This window comes from Lissotriton vulgaris, chromosome 2_1, assembly GCF_964263255.1.
Source record: "Lissotriton vulgaris chromosome 2_1, aLisVul1.2, whole genome shotgun sequence".
NCBI classification, from domain to species: Eukaryota; Metazoa; Chordata; class Amphibia; order Caudata; family Salamandridae; genus Lissotriton; species Lissotriton vulgaris.
The window spans coordinates 2,115,798,652-2,115,813,355 of NC_141687.1; the positions used below are offsets into that span (position 1 = coordinate 2,115,798,652).

A 14,704-nucleotide genomic window follows, 5' to 3' on the forward strand; every position below is an offset into this window, starting at 1 on the left:
TCTCCTATCTAGCGCTTTGCGTCTAACTGTGAGACTAGTTGCATGTGTATAATTATACTACTGCGGAATTATGTAATAGGTCCGTATCTATGTGCAGTGTCCGTTTAACATCAATTACTTAATTCAGTAAGCTACTGAGTTACTGTTCTTCCCTGTTTAGGAAATAACCCCATATCTGTTCAAAGGTTGTAATTTGATCAATATTTTATGTTTAACACAATTACATTGCAATTGTGACCTTTTCCCTTATCCAGTCGTCCACTGTGGTTCTGTCAGCTGGCACCAATGTTGTAGGATACATATTTTGGCTGCTTCTAAGGAGGCTGACAGCCATCTATGTAAGTGGTGTATAATTCATGTTACATCTTCTACACTGTGTAATAGTGCCCATTGGCTGATGGTGGTTTATTAATAGCGTCTTTCCTGGACAATTCTGCCCATATTGTGTACCAATAAGTATTCAAATGGGTACGATGGCACTAAATATGGGGTAGGCCACATCACAGACTCCCAAAATGTTATGCTAGCTTCTCTAGCAGCCTTATTGTCTGTAAGCATCAGGTCTGGCCAGACTTCTTCACAGTACTCTAAGTAGTATGATTTACCATCTGGAATTAGTTTTCTGCACTGTATGCAAGCATTGTATTTAATTCTGAAACTAGTCCTCTTTTTTTTCTTCATATTTATATAGAGCAAACTCGACCCGAGGGTATTGGTGCGCTTTACATGAGTACCGTATTTACATAACACATTCAGGCACGGGGAGATTAAGTGATTTGCCCAGAATCACAGAATGTGGAAGTGACCTCAAGGCTCGAACCCTGGTTTCCTGCACCGAAGTCGGCAGTTTAGCCAACGGACCACATTCTCTCCCTCTGAACAGACTTCTTATATTGCATTAGTGACAGATGAAGGAGGTGGGCAAATCAAAAGTATGTGGACGCATACGTCTTAGTAGACAGCTGTATAGTAATTTCAGGAGATCAGCATTCTTTGCTGAACCACTTTCTGCTAGTCATAGGGCACTGTGTACTTTACTCATGCTAATGAGTGGTAATGTTCATGTGATCTCCTCCCGAAAAATGTTGGAATTGGCATAACCCTAAATTGCGCTCCTACGTTCCTAGCATAAAGTACACATCTACCCAGGGCCTGTAAATCAAATGCTGCTAGTGGGCTGTATCACACACTGAGACACCCACTAAGGTACCACTGTAAAACAAGTCTCCAGGAATGCCACTGCCGCTGGGTGTGCAGTTTTAAAATACAGCTTTGACCTGGCTAAACCAACATTTTTCTGGGCCTAATCCTTCCTTTCTAATACATATAAAGCACCTCTACTGTATTGACAACATAGGACATGCACATTTAATGTTTTACATGCCCTGACACTGAAAAAACCTCAAAAGTCATTTTTCACTGTAGCAAGGCTGGATCGCCTATAGATGGCGAGGAGGAGGGTGAGGTGGCCACAGGCAGTGGAGGCATCTTACAATAGACAGAGCGGGAATTATTTGGACTACTCTCAGGGAAGACAGTGCTACCATGATGGCTATGACATGGACTACATAACAGAGTTGTCTCACAGCAAGGACAGCCAAGGGCAGGGCGAGGGACCAGTTTCGGTGCATGTAGATCAGCATGGACCGTACATTACTGCAGATTTGCAAGGTACCTCCAAGAAATCTTTTGTCGACACAGGGGCTATGAATAGCTCTGTTTCGCGCTCACTGGTCCCTGGGGCAGCCTTGTCTGGCCAAAATAATGTTTTGTGGGCTTCTCAGGCATACCGGTTGTTAGCCCCATTTCCAAGCCTCCTGCTTTGACTATTGGCCCTTTTACAGTTGACTCACCATTTTTTTTGACGTCCAATTGTGGGGAGAACTTAGTAGGACTAGATTTGTTAAAAAGATTGCAAGCAACGATTTCCTGTTCTCCAGATGGTGTTTACCTGACTGTTGGACCACGAGTTGCCCATGCTAAGCAAAGCTTCACAAAGGATGATCCCCTCCCTCCTGAGTTCCGAGATGTGCCACGCACATTATGGGCCACAGGTGATACATATGTGGGGTAGCTCCAGATCCCACCAGTCTCTGTACAGGTAAAAGAAAATGCCAGTCTGCCCTAAATACCCCAGTACAAAATATATCAGACAGGACCGAAGGCTTTGCAGCAGATAATTCAAGACTTGGTTAAATCTGGTGTGATTGAGGAGACAGCAGCGAACATTAGCAATAGTCCTATTCTTCCTATCCTTAAAAAGGCTCCTTTGGACTTTTCTGACACTCACCCTGATGTTTACCATTTTTTTTATTGACCTCAGAGGTCAATAAAGTTGTAGTTCCCCAATAGTCTGTGGTTCCTGACATTACTACGATCCTGACCATGATTCCCCCAAATTCTTCTCAGTAATAGATTTGAAAAACGCTTTCTTCAGCATATCAATACACACCGACAGCCATAATTTGTTTGGATTTGCAATAGCCGGTCGGTGCTTTAGAATCTGTTGTGCTCCACAATGCTATACAAGAGCCCCAGTATTTATAGTTAGGCTTTAAAAGCGCAATTAGACGCTTTGGAACTTCCAGTTGGTAATGTGTTGCTGCAATATGTTGACAATCTGTTGGTGGCCTCAGACACTGAAGAGGGGTGTAAAGAGGCTACGGTCAAATTATTGTTGCATATGGCAGGTCATGGGCACATGGTGTCACTTTCGAAATTTCAATATTGTCTACAGGAGGTCACCTATTTAGGTCACCTACTGTCGAAGGAGGGTTGCAGACTAATACCGGAACTCATAGTTGCTATTACTAACGTGACTGTTCCTAAAACCCAACGTGATGTAAGCGCGTTCTTTGGGATAACTTCCTATTGTCGCCACTGGATCCCGAATTTTTCCTTACTAACAAAACCCCTACTTTACCTCTCACCTAAAGATGTGCATGAGCCTTTGCTTTGGATGCCTTCATGCGAGCAAGCTTTTGAACAATTAAAGACGGCACTTGGCCTGCTACTTTGCTGGGCACTCCTGACTACTAGAAGCCTTTTGTGCTCTATGTACACGAGGCAGACGGTTGCGAGCTTTCTGTATTAACACAGGGTTTTGGTGGTAAGCAGGTAAGCAGGTCCTACTTCTCTGCCATTTTGGATAATGTCGCCAGAGCGCTACTGAGCTGCCGCGGTAGTGGCAGTGTCTATCAGGCAATCGGCGGGGCTCGTTCTTGATACTGACCTCACAGTTATGGTACCCAATGCTGTGGATATGCTTTTGAACAAGACAAAGACGCAGCACCTCACCAGTGCGCGTCTCACTGGATATGAGCCAACATTATTTGCTCCACACATTACCATCATAAGATGCGCTACTATGAACCCAGCCACATTACTACCCATCCCTTTGTAAGAAAAGGACAATGATGTCCATGATTGCCTACTCCGTATTAAAGAGGAAATGAAGGGATGGGTAGACCTGACTCATCTTCCCTTCTCTGACCCCCTAAGGGAACTATATGTCTTGTTTCAAATTGACCGATGGCACTACCACTGCAGCTTATGCGATTACCAGTTTATGCACTGTAGTTGAGACATCTAGCATTGCATATCAGTCAGCCCAAGCAGCAGTGTTAGTCACCCTGCTGAGAGTTTGTGAGTTGAGTGAGGTATTGGCTGTTAATGTCTACACTGACAGCCAGTATGCCTTCGGGGTGGCCCATAATTTTGGGCACCTCTGGGCAGAGAGAGGGTTCCTGACATCCCATGGGCAAAGGATACAGCACGGTCTCCTGATACTTAGGTTGTTGTCAGCATTGACGCTCCCAGACAGGTTGGCTATAATCAAGTGCAGTGCACACAAAGCTGTTGTAGACGATGTCAGAAGGGGTAATGCTTTTGCTGACCAAACAGCTAAGGAAACAGCTCGATCAAAAATTAATAAAATGTTTGTGGCAGGTCCTGCTAGATGGGTTCCAGACAATGGGATGTTTGAGGAAGGAGTAAGTTAAGTTAAGTGTAAAGTAAATACAAAGAGAGGTGACTGTAGATGAACTGGAAATGTAGGAAGAAAGGACAGGACGTTTGGATGAGGATAGGTGCTGGACTGATTTGTCAGGGAGGCAGAGATGTTTGTTGCCAAATGCGTTTGTTCTCCCCATATTCACCATGGCTCAAGCCCCGGTGCACATTAGTGCCAAAGGAATATGTAAACTGTTAGACCCAGTAAGGCAGACCGAGAATATCCCTAAGGTTGCCACACAGTTGCTAAAGCACTGTAGAGTGTGCCTAAAGCACAATCCTGGGGAGGGTACCCCTACACATGCCGGTAACTTTGCACTGCCTTTCTTCCCTTTCGAGGTTCTCCAAATGGATTTCATCAAGATGGAACGAGTGAATAATCTTAAATATGTACTAGTGGTAGTTTGCACATTTAGTAAGTGGGTTGAGGCCTACACAACCAAAGAAAATACTGCAATGGCAATGGCAAAGACGCTTTTAAAGGAGTTCTGCCCACACTACGGATTGCCACGCATGATCTGGAGTGACAATGGGAGCCATTTTAATGCAAAAGGCATTGATATGGTGTGTAAGAGCTTACAGATTACACAGAAATGTCATGCAGCAAATCACCCCCAGTCAGCAGGTTTTGTTGAGAAGTACAATGGTACTCTCAAACTGAAGTTAGAGAAGATACATGAGAGCATGTCACATTATTGTCCACCAGGGTGGAAGCACACTCTAGAACAGGGCTGTCACCCTATGAGGTTGTCTTTGGACGGCCTGCCAATGTCTGGAGTGTCCCGAGACCCAAGTGTTTCTCTGAAAAAGAATACCCTCTTTTGATTGATTATTTCTATGCCTTGTCTAAAGATCTCCGTTCTCTTCACCAACAGATACACGTCGCTCTACAACCAGTGCCAGAGGGCCCTGGCTGGGCATCTGATCCAGCCAGGGATTTTGTGATGATCCGGCAGTTCCAGCGCAAAAATGTTTTAGAGCCGAGATGGAAAGGACCTGCCCAAGTGCTCTCAGCCACCTCTATGGCTGTGAAGATCGACGGCCAAAAGCACTGGGTCCACACCTCCCATGTGAAAAGGGTGCCCCTTCCACTTCCATACAATGCCTGGGTGCGCGACGGGATCGCCAACCAGAAATGAGAGCTGGTTCCCCATTTCGTCCCTTTCTCCACCGCCCGGCTGAGAGGGGCGCGAACATACAAGGAGAGTGACAAGGCCTTATTTGAGGTGATAACCCCTGAGATAAGGCCTGCATCGAATACTCCAGTGTAAGAATTGGCTTGGTAGTTTAGTCTGCCCTGTTCCCATGATGCACTGGGCCAGGGACAGACTGATTTGCATATAGCCAGGTTCCGAGCTGGGATGGTGCAGTGAGATAAATAACGGTGATGGATCAAGCCCTGATCTTTGGACTGGGTAAGAGTGGTCTGCTTAATTCAGACACTCTGTTCATCACCACCCCCTTTTCTGAATAGGAATTTATACACAGCATCTGCTGCAGATGACGTGGCAGACTCTACCCCTGTCAGCTAAGATAACATCTAAAACCATCCGATTTTGAAGCGAGACAAGACTCGCAGCCTGGAGCTCAACTGTAATGTTATCAGTATACCTGCAGTGGTGTTAAGGACCCCCTCAACAAATCTGTCCAAACATCGAATATTGCGGGCAACCAGAACGGTATGAGATCTTTCATTATGTCGCTAAACTGCTGCAAGGAGGTATCTCTTTGGTCAATACCATCTGGGTCTATAACCCTTCAGCATGAAAAATTGAGGCGTTCCTTCTCTGCATGGGGTGTGTTCTGTGGTAGTTGGAGGAAGGTATATAAACAGGGGGAAGGAGGTAAGAAAGGTAGCACCGCTCAGACCAACCGTCAAGGAGCCACACATACCTGCGAGCACAATAAACAAAATAAACATTGGGTGGTGGGATCAATGGCGAACTTTTCGGCATTCTCAATATAGAAATATCTACTGTTCCCCCCCTCTATGTCCCTAGAACACGATTTTTCAGATGTTATATGAGTCCATAATGAACAGGGTTTCAATGTAGGTTTTGCCTCCCTCATTAGTACTGCTTGATGCCTGAATCAATGTGTTTCAATGTGTCTTTGTGTGCCAATGCTGGTAGCATTCTTAGGACATAGTTATATTGTGTTTCTATTGTTATTTTCACAACCTGGACTCTGCTCCACATTCATTGAAGTAATGTATTGTCCTCGGCCATATACATCTTGTTATGGCCCTTTTGTTAGGGATCCTCAAATATTTAAATGGTGCTAGTTAAAAACATCACTTATTAAAAGTGCATACATAAACTATCATTTCCCTTATGTCCCATACTCAACTCCAGCCCAGAACAGATGCCTAAAACCAATGCAAGCACCACATTTTCAAAATAGGTGGTAGATCACTATAGAAAAATAACATAGAACTAACAATTGAGGCAACAAGACAGCAAACAAACAAAGGGAAACATTAAAAAATATGAAATGACAATCTACAGAGATACAAATTGAAATTGATGGGCGGTTTCCCATCCAACATTGCTATTCTGTTTTGCAGAAAGAAGAAAAAACTGTTCAACAACATATCTACAAAGATGGGTCTGGTGCAGATAGGCTGCCTTGTGCAATGCATAGCCTCAAACTATGCTGCAGAGGTGAAGTGTGCTTTGTCAAGCATGAGATTTCTACGGGAGATATACTCTTCCATCTTCAAATTCCTAGGCATAGACAAACTCAGAAGTTTCCCACAGATTTGATGTGTGCGGTGCACTGCAGTACACATGAAATGCAGTGTATGTTTGTAGTGAGTTATATATATTTCCACGTTTTGGCGCCTTCTTCAAGTAAGCATTTCTGAAGGCATAGCCTAGTCTTGCGATCTTCGTTGATAGGCATTGCATCAAAATCTGTTCTTTTTGCTTTGATTGGTACTAGTTACACCCCCCCGATCCAATGCAGCACAGAGCGGCGCAAAGAAGTTTTTATACTATGAAACAGTGGTGGCTGGTGACATTTGAAAGTGGCGGCGCCTAAATTTATTTTCATACTGCACCCCAGCAAGCGAGCGTGGTGAGCGAGCTGCAACAACCTCTGGGGGGAGGATTTTGAAAAATGAGTGGACAAATGGTGCATTTTCAAGCAAATTTCAGAAAGTAGGAAGTTTAATACAGCAATGGTGAAAGAGCAGCTATTACATTAATAAAGATCCTTCCCAAAGACATTTGCAGTACAGAGCCACAGGTGGTCAGGCTGTTCGGTATAAACTTCAGAGGAACCCCCAAGACTTAGTGAGGAATTTCCACTACTGTAACTGAGAATGATACGACCACCTACGCTTGTTAGCATCACCGACTGCGCTTGCTTACCTTATGACACTGCATTTGAGCACAGAAAGCTATTTTTTAACTTTGCTTTCTCGCTGGTGCGAGAAGAAACATCAGAACAAGTGCTTTCATTTAAAGTTTGATTAATTTTCACTTCCCTCTGCCTACCATTCCCCTAATGGCCCGCCGTCTCTCCGGCCCCACTCACTTTTACATTACTCCCCAACACTCTCTCACATTGTTTCTGTCTGCCTCTATTTTTGCTCTATCATTCTGGCTGTGTCCTTCTGTCTTATTTTCTCTCCCAATGTCTTTCTCACTCTCTCTCTAATTCCACACCTTCATACCGATGTACGAAGTTGGAGGAGAAAACAAATGTAAGATTTAATTCCTTTTGAAAACATTTGAAATAAACAAAAAACAAACACACAAAATGAAACTTCACTTTTCCCCCAGGAAAAGCAATACAAAATGTGAAACTGCGGTGAGCAGAAAAGCCTGAGTCTGGTATTTATAGTGACCTTTCCATTATTCGTCTCAGGATCTCACTATCTCGAAAGTGAATTGAAATGATTGGAAACCAACATTATTGTGTAGGTAAACACAACAGTGGTGGCTGGTCTATAGGGGCACCAGGGGCGGTGCCCCACTTGCCAGAATCAGCAACAGAATCACGGGCTGCAAGAAATGTAAGCAGACGCAATTCGTCTGTTTACATTTCTGGCTTGTGCTTCATAGCAGTGCGTGCGCATGAGTCATGGTGATTGAACATCAAATGCACAGCGCAGGCACGCAGGCAACGGCGAGAGCAGCAGGAGTCCCGCAGACTCCGACTGCGCAAGTGTGAGCTGAGGGCGGTTTCATTTCTGCACGGCCACTCCATTGACATTAAACTAGGTATGATTCTCATGCCTAGTGTAATGCAGAAGTCTAAAGATAAGATCCTGTCGGGCGGTGATGTACTTTCGCCCGATACCCTGTCAAATGGCAGGATCTAGCCATGTAGTCGCCCTCAGTCACATCCAGTCTTTTGAATTTCCAACGTCACTCTGTGAGAGGACTCGGACTAGAAGACGTGATGCAACGTGGGACCGGCAAAGTTGGAGGAGAAAACAAATGTAAGATTTAATTCCTTTAGAAAACTTTCAAAATAGACAAAAAACAAACACACAAAATAAAACTCCACTTTTCCCCCAGGAAAAGCAATACAAAATGTGAAACTGCGGTGAGCAGAAAAGCCTGAGTCTGGCATTTATAGTGACCTTTCCATTATTCGTCTCAGGATCTCACTATTTCGAAAGTGAATTGAAATGATTGGAAACCAAAATTAATGTGCAGGCAATCACATTACAGTGGAGGCTGGTCTATAGGGGCGCCAGGGGCGGTGCCCCACTAGACAGAATCAGCAACAGAATCACGGGCTGCAAGAAATGTAAGCAGATGCAATGCGTCTGTTTACATTTCTGGCCTGTGCTTCACAGCAGTACGTGCGCATGAGTCATGGTGATTGAACATCAAATGCACAGCGCAGGCACGCAGGCGACGGCGAGAGCAGCAGGAGTCCCGCAGACTCCGACTGCGCAAGTGTGAGCTGAGGGCGGTTTAATGTCTGCATGGCCACTCCATTGACATTAAACTACGTATGCTGCTCATGCCTAGTGTAATGCAGGAGTCTAAAGATAGGATCCTGTCGGGCGGTGACGTACTTTCGCCTGATACCCTGTAAAATGGCAGGATCTAGCCGTGTAGTCACCCTCAGTCACATCCAGTCTTTTGATTTGCCAACGTCACTCTGTGAGAGGACTCGGACTAGAAGACGTGATGCAACGCGGGACCGGCAGTAAGTTTAAAGTTTTACTTTTTTTTATTTTATTTTTTCCATACCCTTCTCTGTTACATTATGGTTCTTTCTTTTGGGATCAGACAAAGTTTTGTTCACGGGGCTCCGAGCCTCCGAAGATTCTTCTGGTTTCAAAGTCTGCCCCCCTGTGACAGGTTAGGGACGGGTGCCATGGGGGTGAAGATTATCGGGAAGCTAAATATGAAGCCATAATACTTTGATTTTATACAGCGCTACTATGCCATTGTTTGGGCCTCTAGGCGATGCCTGCTGTCTGAAGGGTGCATTTCTGCTAAAGATAAGAACTAGTGTAGGCACCGCCAAGCGAAAGGAAGGAGTAAGAGCTCTTTGGGAGTAGGAGGGGAGAAGGTAGGTAATACCTATGAAGAAGATTGGGGGATAGGGGAGACATGGCAGGACATACCGAGAAAGAGAGAGAGAGAGAGAGAGAGAGCTGGGAAAAGATTAAGATATGGCAGCGGAGAAGCATGGGGCTGACGGGGCGAGCAGGAGAAAGAAGTGTAGATACGAGGTGGGGGCGAGGGGGCAGATAAAGGGCAAAGGAATACGGGAAGAGACACAGAAATAGTGGTGATAGATGGAATTAGACGGACAGAGTAGGAGAGACAAAGGGAGACATGCGTAGAAGAGGTGGGGATAAAGGTGAGACATGGGAAGGAGAAAAGCAAAAGGAGGAAAGAGCTGGAAAGGGATGAAGAGAGGCAGGCAAGGGGTGGATAAAAGAAGGGAGAGGAGGCATAGGGCAGTGACGAGGAGGACATTCATATAAAGGGACAGAATGAAGAGCTAGATATTGGGGCGATGAAAGGGGAGAGTGAAAACATAGGAACAAATGCAAACATTGCCGAGTAGTAAAAACTAGGAAAAGGAGAGATGTCGCTTGCATCTGGGTCTCTGATACACAATACATTTTAAAGAAGAAAGATAAGACGAAGATACAGGAAACGAATGAATGATACGAGGAGACAGGCAAGAAAGTAGAGATCAGGCACAGATAGGGGAAGGGAGAAGAGAAAACAGGCAAGTTGAGGCGATGGCTAAGAAGCACATAAAGAAACAGAGAGGGTTTAGGGGAGAGAACAAAGAGGGGCAGATGTTACGAGCAGAGTGAAAGCATGTACAGAGGGAAGAAATTTGGAAGATAAAAGACACCAAGATAGGGACACAGATGGAAGGTGATATGGAGGGGAAAGATTGTGAGGATAAAGGACTCATGAATAGATGGAGATATTGCGTCGCGAGCAGACAAGGACGGAAAGAAAGCTGAAGGGCGGGCAGCTAGGATGAAAAGGCTCAGGGTGAGCTTGGAACTTGGCTGTGGACGGGTTCGGTAACTGTTCTGCTACCTTGGTTTGGACTTATGTTGTATTCTCATGGCGTATTGATTCAATAGGCCATGAGAATACAACATAAGTCCTTGTTGATACGATTTATAAATTGGTCCTTTGTACATAACACAAATGTGTTGTGATATTTCTGTTAGGCTTCCAACTGCTAAACTGCACATATTTAATGCGGCCATGGTCTTGGGTAACCTAGAAATATGTTTAAATATAAGCCTCTCATTTTGTATGAGAAAATTATAAAAACGGTAATAGTGCGGAGACACATGGAGATGTTAAGTGGTACAATTGACAATTTACTTAAAGAAATGTGTATAATTTGTGTATGGTGTAGGACACATTTGTCACTGTTGACAAGAACAATGAGATGTCTGGGAAGGAATAACATTAAAGTAATCTGTTGTGACTACTAGAATAAGAGTGGTTTGTTAATTAAGGCAGAGTTTGGAGTCCAGGATGGGCAGACAAAAGAGGGAGCGGAGCGAGACCACAGGTGTGAATGGAATTCAAACAGTGTGAATGATTTGTCACTGTGACATGGAGCTAGGAAATAAAAGGCTTGGCCTGCCTCGTGCAGCCAGGCATATGAGATGTGCGTTTGCTGCCCTGTGCAGTTTATGGGATCGCTTGTAGTACAGTGCTATGTTTCTATTGTATTTGCATCTGCCGCATCGCCCTGTGCTGACTGGGATTTAGAGATGATTTTAACAGATGCAGTCGCCTTATTTTGTAATATGCTTGGTTACTGGCAAACAAATGATATGAGGCGTTTTTCCAGGTAAAGCGTTTTAAAGCCTGCTTTGATGCTTTAAAAATTTAGATTTATCTGCAAAGTTTGCAAATTTAAAATAAAGCTGTTTGGGTTCGCTGGCTACGCTTGCTCGCCACAGTGCACTCAGACAGAAACTTCCCGCCCACCACTTTCAAATGTCACCAGCCACCACTGAAACACAACCATCTACATAACCGATGTTGGAACGATCAAACACTTTAAATATTTGATACATCTTGGTAGCTCAAGGCTGTTTCATTCGACAAAACAAAATATACAGCCAGTAATAGCCTTGTTCTTCACTGAATAATGCCATGAGCTTTACGAATCCTCCTGCATTCTTGAAAATACGCCACTAAGTGAAAGGCAAACGCGCAGAAAAAAAAATAAGACAAAGGGCACTCAGGATGCAATAAAAAGTGCGGATTCGATCAACATTACATTATATTGTATTCGTGTTATTAGCTTGGCCCGGCACCTATCCAGCCAGGGGACTGGAGCGTGAGTGTGATTCGGTCCCTTCAGCCAGTGATGGGAACCACACTCATGCTAGACCACCCTCTGCTGTGGCGTTCGGGAGATAAGCTGGTGACCCTTCACAATGTCACCTCCACTGGTGTTACCCTGAACACCTACAAGAAGGTCACTTCTGCCAACTCTGCTGGGCCTACAAGTGTGAAGTCGATCATCTGTTTGAAATAGTTTGAATTTTGGCTGTTTAACCAACTGTTATCTCAGAATTGAGCGGGTATATATGTGGTGTAGGAAACCGCATACAAGAACGTTTCAGTGGTTTAATTCGAATTTTCATAAAATTGACCGCCTTTTAAAACATCTTAATGCAGTGACGGAACAGACAGGGCTATATGCAAATCAGTCTGACCCTGTGCCTCAACTGAACTGGGGTGGCAGGGTGGGCTAAAGAACGGTGATGGATTAAACCCAGTTCTTTTGACTGGGTGTGAGTGTTTGATTGATTCAGATGCTCCGTCCATCACCGGGCTGAAGAAGGCTGGAATGCCAGGAACCGGTCCTCGGAAGCTTGTTTCCGGTCCAGGGAAGACATGGCTTGACAGTTCGGGCTGGACTGTTCCCATGAGGCACAGGGTCAGACTGATTTGCATATAGCCATGTCTGAACTGGGGTGGCAGAGTGGGCTAAAGAACGGTGATGGATTAAACCCAGATGTTTTGACTGGGTGTGAGTGTTTGATTGATTCAGATGCTCTGTCCATCACCACCCCCTTTTGTACCGCTTTTGGCCGCCATAAGTGTGGCAGGGTATGGTCAGACGTGAGTCCCTTGCTCACTTTGCCACTGGATTCAAGCAAGCCGGGCTGAAGACGGCTGGAATGCCAGAAACCGGTCCTCTGTAGCTTGTTTCCGGTCCAGGGAAGACATGGCTTGGCAGTTCGGGCTGGACTGTTCCCATGAGGCACAGGGTCAGAATGATTTGCATATAGCCATGTCTGAACTGGGGTGGTAGAGTGGGATAAAGAACGGTGATGGATTAAACCCAGATCTTTTGACTGGGTGTGAGTGTTTGATTGATTCAGATGCTCTGTCCATCACCACCCCCTTTTGTACCACATACAGTGCATGTCAGAGAAATTGGTCTCCCCAAATTAGCCAATGAATATGATTTACATTGATAAACAATGAGTTGTATCACATCTTGAAAATACTTACGTTTCTTTTTGCATGTGAACAAATTTGATTGTATGTTACTAGTCATTTTCTACTGGAATGCATTTTATTTTCCGACAAGGAGAATACTATTTTAGCATCTCTCCGTTTTGCTTTTGTTTTGCTGCAAATGCTATAGCAGGCGAGCTATTTAAACTTTGAGGTGCACTGAGTTAAGACACTTTTGTCAATTACATTTGTCTATAGTTTGTACCCCTCTTTTTTGCATCATTTTTACCTAAAAACTGGTTTAAGGTTTATTAAAGCTATGCAGATTACCAGCCTCAAACCTTTTTGAATGTATCTGTGTTAAAGTAACAGAGAGTAACAGGAAAACCTGAAGAATTTTGGATCTACACATGGTGGTTAGATAATCTTTGTAGATTCAGTGCTATAAAATACGATTGGTAACTAAGAAATAGTTTCAATAAGATAATGGGGATTACCTGAAATATAATAGGATTCACAACATTTGCAAACCAATACCTAAATTAAAAGTCTTGTTTACTACAAGACCTGGAATTGGACTCAACATCCTTTGTGTGGCTTTCCCCTAACGTTTTGCCCTCCATCCTACTGTTTTTGTTGACTTTGGAACTCTGCACAATTTACCACTGTTAACAAGTGCTAAAGTGCTTGTTTTCTTTCTTTTACACATGGACACATGGTAAAACTTGCTTACACCTAACTGGCAAGTTTAATTTACTTGTAAGTACCTGGTAAAGTGGTATTTCATGTACCCAAGGCCAGTAAATTAAAAGCTACTAGTGGACCTGCAGTATCAATTGTGTCACACACATAAGTAGCCCCTTTAAACAAGTCTCAGGCCTACCAATGCAGTCTGTGTATGCAATTAAGCCTTCTATTTTGACATGGCAAAAGAAACATTTTGACAAGCCTAACACTGCCTTTGAAATACATATGTCAGCCCTCTAGTAGCCCTAAACAGTCTATAGGGTGGGGTGCAGTGTAGTCTAAAAGTTGGACATGTACTTTTAAGTTTACATGTCCTGGTAGTGAAAAACACTTAAATGTGTGTTTCACTACTGCTAGGCCTGGGTCTTGCATAGGATAACATTGGATTACCTTAGTACATTTCATAAGTGATGACTTTCAATTAGGAGCAAGTAGTCATGTTGAGTTTAGTATCTAGGAAATTGCAATTGCAATTGCAAGTCCTCTTTAAGGGTAAAGTCGAATTGCAAGTCACAATTCTGAAAATGCTATTTTTTTTAAACATTGGCATTTTCTTTGCTCAGCATTTGGTGCCTGCAGCCTGTTTCCTGGATCACATGACTAGGTGAAGCTGGCAGTTGGTCTTTATATATTGCTCTCAGTAAGTGAGACAGAGGAACATAGGTGTTGGCAGGGTGGGCCCTCTCTGACTTGATGAGGGGGAGGAGCTGTCATCTACCACACTTGCACATTACAAAGGCTCTGCATGTGCACACTCACTGAAGGTTTGACACTAGTCTATTGTGGCCACAGATAATTTGTGGATAGGGGAGGTAGTCAGGAAATTCCAAGCACCTCTAGGGGCTACAAACCTCCAGAACCGTCTTCTACTTCAAAGCTGGCAGCAATTACAAATATTGGCCCCAACTCTTCAGTAAACTTCTGGCCCTGTGGAAGACTTGGAAGGACTGATGTGGTGTTCTGCAGTACTGCTACTATGTTACCTTGTTGCCCTTCTGCCTGAG

The 14,704-nt window shown here is 44.2% G+C and overlaps 1 protein-coding gene across 1 annotated transcript in view; it reads right to left on the reverse strand.

Moving 5' to 3' along the window:
- Positions 1-14,704, reverse strand: part of ENTREP2 (endosomal transmembrane epsin interactor 2) — a 1,796,185-nt gene that overhangs the window by 405,453 nt on the left and 1,376,028 nt on the right. The gene's annotated exons all lie outside the window — the stretch shown is intronic.